Below are 5324 nucleotides of genomic sequence, written 5' to 3'. Positions count from 1 at the left end.
CAGATATGACAAGGAAGAAGACTCCAGAGATTTTGGGATCCTCAGAAAATGAGAAAAATGAGAGGCCCTCAAAAAGAGTGGGGAGGAAATCTCACAAAGAGGCCAGAGAAGAAGAGGCGAAGAGACAAAAAATGCAAGGCAGCCAACCCACGATTGAGATGTCCATCGACAGAAATACTAGAACCAGGCCTCCCAAGGGAGGTACTGCCCCACCCTCTGCTAGTAAATAATGCGATTAGTCTCTTGGAATTGCAGAGGACTAGGGAATCCCTCAAAAGCTGAAGCAGTCAAGAACCTATTGAAATCAGAATTTCCTAAGATCCTCATGCTCCAAGAGACTAAAATAGAAGGGGAAGCCCTTCTGGAACTTAGCAAAGTAAAATGGAAAACAAAAGCTGGAAAAGAAGTAAGTGCAAGGGGTACATGTGGTGGGCTTGCCACTCTCTGGGAGGAAGACAAGTTTCAACTTGAGAGTTCCTTTCAGACGCAACACTGGATTTACATCAAACTCTGGCACCTTCCTAGTAAGATTACCTTTGCTCTCTTTAATCTTTACGTACCTGTCCTCTTTGCAGAAAAGAAAGTCTACTAGCAAACCCTATCCGACTTCCTTGAAGCTTACTCCCTCAAGAATATAATTCTAGCAAGAGAATTCAATCTAATCATTGACCCAAAGGAAAAAAGAGGAGGAATCAGTAGCAGGGACCACTTCCTCCCCATCGTGGAAGACCTGATTCAACAATGGGATTTACTAGACTTTAAGCCAAAAACAGGGCTTTACACTTGGACAAACAACTGAGTTAAGGCAGAGCACATTTCAGCCCGGTTGGAAAGATTCCTACTTCAGAGCACCTTCCTCTTTGAAAAGAAGATCATATCCACAAAAATTCTGCCAAAGTTGACTTTCGATCATAAACCCATTCTTCTTCTGTTGGAAGAAAAGGAAAATTTGGGGCCACTCCCCTTCCGGTTCAGCCCTCTTTGGGCAGACAGAGAAGGGTTTATGGACACAGTCAAGAAGGCCTGGTCCATCCATGTTCTTGGATCACCCAACTATGTCTGGGAGAGAAAGCTAAAGGCCACCAAAACAACCCTGAAAGAATGGATAAAAAAGCCCATGGACTCCCCCACTAGTCATAGAAAACAAAATATACAGCAGTTGCATGATTTCCAAATGGGCCTGGAGCTGCAAGACATTACCTGCTCAGAAATTCAGATCAAGCAAGAACACCAAATTATCACTTTCCGATCATTCAGAGAGGAGGAAGAATCCTTGAGGCTCAAATCTCGCAATCTCTAGCTTGTGTCTGGAGACAAAAATTTAGCCTTCTTTCACAAGCAAATTCGAACTCAAATTTCTAGAAACCATATTGCTGAAATCACCTCACCAAATGGGGATGTTCTCAAAGGCACAACTCTGATAAAAAGAGGCCGCAACCTATCACTTCCAGCAATTGTACAAAGAAGAAGGTGTGGATGATGATGAGGAAGCACAAGACTTCCTCAAGCACGTTCCAAGACTGGTTAACAAGGAGGATAAATCAATATCCTAAAGCCCTTCACTGAAGATGAAATCAGCAATGTCATATGGAAGATGGAACCAGACAAAGCTCCAGGACCCGATGGGTTCTCCATCCATTTTTATAGAATCTATTGGGACATCATCAAGGCTAATTTGCACAGAATGATCAAAGGCTTCATCTGAAAAGCCAAAGTGGGAGGAAGCACAAACTCCAGTTTCCTAACACTAATACCAAAATAATCGAACGCGGTGGCGTTCGACCGCTTCAGGCCAATCTCGCTATGCAATGCATCCTACAAAATACTCACCAAGTTATTTGCAAACAGAATAAATCCGCTGCTGGAAAAACTCATCTCTCCCAACAAAGGTGGGTTTGTCAAAGGCATGCATATACTGGACAACGTGATACTGGTGTAGGAAATCATCCATTCCAGCCATCAACGTAAAGAGCAAGGTATGCTCATTAAGTTGGACATGGCAAACGCCTTTGACCGAGAAAGGCATCTTTCTTCCTCCAAGTTCTTTCTACATTTGGTTTCAGTTCTGATTCTGTAAAATTGATTAAAGCATGTATTGGAGAACCTTGGATAACCCCTCTAGTAAATGACAGGCCGAAAAACTACTTCAAAGCCACGAGGGGCATTAGGCAAGGCTGCCCTCTGTCCTCCTTCCTGTACATTCTGATGGCAGATTCCCTAAGCCAAAAGCTTACAGTAGAGAAGATCAATAGGACTCTTCCAGGCATTAGGGCAATAAATGGAACAACACTAATCAACCATGCCTTGTTCGCCGATGACTCAATCCTTATGGGAGGAACCTCCATTAAAATTGCAAGGGCCTTCAATGAAGTAATAAAAAGCTTCTACAGAGTCTCCAGAGCTATGGTCAACAAGAGGAAAAGCGCAGTGTATGGTTGGGCAGTAGATCATCAAACTATTCTCAGGATTTCCCAAGTCCTGGGCTTCACCGACTACGTCTCTTGGGACAATTTCAAGTACCTAGGCCTGCCTCAACATTGGGAACCAGCAAGGGCCCTCATTGGATGGAAATTATCAACAAAATCAAGGAAAAAATGACTGCATGGGGAGGGCAGTGGCTTACCACAGCCGGGAAGCTCATTCTTGTTAAATCAATTCTCTCCTCCCTTCCTATCTATCAGGCTGCGTTTCTTTTAGCTCCAAAAATGATCACCAAACAACTATCTAAGCTGATTCGAAATTTCCTATGGCAAGGAGGAAAGGGGAACCAAAAAAAATTTCACCTTGTAAGCTGGGACATAGTGAAAAGGCCAATAACTGAAGGCGGACTACAGGTAAGAGATCCAAGGTTGGCCAATCTAGCTTTAGGAGGTAATATTCTCTAGAAAATCTTCTCAAATCAAAGACACCTTGTAAGTCAAGTTCTTATTAAAAAGTATCTGCACTAACTCTCAATAAATAATATGGAAGAAGGAGCTTCCTTAAAAGGAACCATGCTATGGAAACTTTACAGCCGTGGTTGGGAGTTCTTTAAAGACCATCTCTACATAATTCCAGGAAACATCAAAAGAATTGGGTTGTGGGAAGACAAGATCATGGGCCTCCAACCCTTAAAAGTGGCCTCAGAAATTGCAAATTTGCGCAATTGGCTCATCCAGAAAGGTACTCACAAGCTTGCTGATATATGCTCTTGGGACTCCAGAGGGAATTGGAGAAATTGGGCTCTCCATTACCCTCCTGACTGGATGCTCGCTCAACTTCATCTCTTTCTAGCTAAGCTCTCTGGTTTGGCTCCTGTGCATCTCCATTCGAGGGACAAGGGGGGCTTGGGGAAGACCGGAGCTTACTCATCAAGGCAGGGATTTGCAGCTCTTCAAGAAAAATAACCTCAGATGCACTCTACAAAGATTTGGCAACATGTTTGGGACCCCTTTGGTCTCCCAAAAATCAACTTCTTCAGCTGGATTCTCATGCACAGAAGGGTCCTCACTGGAGATAATTTAGTGAAACGAGGAATAATCGGCCCCCATAGATGCCCTCTCTGTTGCATGGCTCAGGAAATAATTGAACATTTGTTCATCGACTGCCCCTTCACTCAAGAAGTTTGGTTGCAAGCAATGTTGGGGCTCAACGTCCAAATTCCAGCGCAACTTTCAATAGTTAGTCTCTTCGTCTCATGGGAAGAGCGTTATCCTCACATTCTGAAGAGAAAATCAACATGGGCTAAAATCTGGAATGCAATTCCAAAATACATCTGCTGGGGAATTTGGTTAGCTAGGAATGAAGCCATCTTCAACAACAAACTTCAACCCACCAATATAGTGACTGCCAAAGCCAAAGCTCTGCTGTTGGAAACATATGAAAACAAACCTCAAAAGTCAGACAATTCTCTCCTCCCCGAAGAGCTCAGTTGGCTAGGTGAGTCCCTGAGGTAGGACAGCAATAAAATGAACTCCTCCTGGCCTTGCCTCAACCCAGAATGGCGGCTTCGTATCACTGAGTCGAACTTTCAAAAGTGGTGGAAAAAACAGGGCAAAAATTCGATATTCTTCAACGAAGCCTCCAAAGGAAACCCGAGGATATCAGGGGCAGGAGGATCAATCTACTCCTCAGATGGACAAAAAAAGGACAGCTTTAGTTGGGGCCTAGGACAGAGCACTAACAACCAAGCTAAGATTCTAGGACTGCTCAAAGCATGTCAGCTGGCTTAGGGGAACAGAGGGGAAAATCTTCAAGTCTTTGGGGACTCGGAAATCTTGATAAAAATACTAAACATTAGTGATCAACTTAATAGCTCAATGCTCAACGGGACCCTTGAAAGAGCAAGAAATATGATGCAGAACTTCACTACCTTCTCATTCTACCATATCCTCCAAACTCTGAATAAGGAAGCAGACATAATGGAAAATAAGGGATGTCTATTAGCTCAAGGTCTTCTGTCAAAGAACGATGAAGCAACAGAAACACATCCAATTCCTTAAAAGAGATGGCCAGCAGAGCAAGGTCTGGGCATTCAATGCTACACTCTCCCTATGCAATGTCTTTGTCTCCATGAAAGACCAAAGCTTGGCATAGGCAACATACATCCAAACCTCCGAACGCTGAAGATCGATGTTGTCAAACGTTGTTTAAAAGACGATGTTCGCATTCGAAGCAAGATATGGATTCATCACAGCTCCAACAGTATAATACGAACCTCGCAAAGGACCACAACTAACGCGATCATCACTTAAGCAGTTAACTCAAACAGTGAGATAATGAAACGACTTAACAATGTTTTCATAAATAGAGGCTACAGGTTGTTGAGTTGCTGGAAACAATTTTGGGCAAAGCCAGGTTCACCTTATCCAACCATAGAAAAGCGAAAAGGATCCTTAGATGCCTCCCTTGATTTTAGATTCTAAGCACTAATCAAGGATCTCTTAGCAATCCCAAAAGAATCAAATGTATCAGCGAAAGTCTATTGGATAAAGCCAGATTTTGAGGATTCTGAATCGCCAAAAATCATACAGGAGAATGTAATAGGGGTTGTTTGGCCCAGGCCCAACCTCACTTCTTAATAAAATTCATTCGTTCTTGTAAAAAAAAAAAAAAAAAAACTTGAAGGCACTACGAAATGATTTCATAGCACTCTAAAAAACCTTTGTTTTAGAATTTGGGAAGGTGAAACGACTCGGTCCTTTGCAAAATTGATTCCTCCACGGTCTAACTCGTCTCCCAATTCAGGGAATGTTCTCCTCCCACCTCTCCTCATCAATGATTACACTCCTGCTCACTAATGGTCTGCATTCCAATCAAATGGGCGTGCCATTGCCTAAAATCAC

This window comes from Pinus tabuliformis, chromosome 3_2, assembly GCF_031772625.1.
Source record: "Pinus tabuliformis cultivar Carrire ecotype Pingquan chromosome 3_2, CPIR1, whole genome shotgun sequence".
Taxonomy (NCBI): domain Eukaryota; kingdom Viridiplantae; phylum Streptophyta; class Pinopsida; order Pinales; family Pinaceae; genus Pinus; species Pinus tabuliformis.
Note: the sequence above shows the minus strand (reverse complement) of the source record.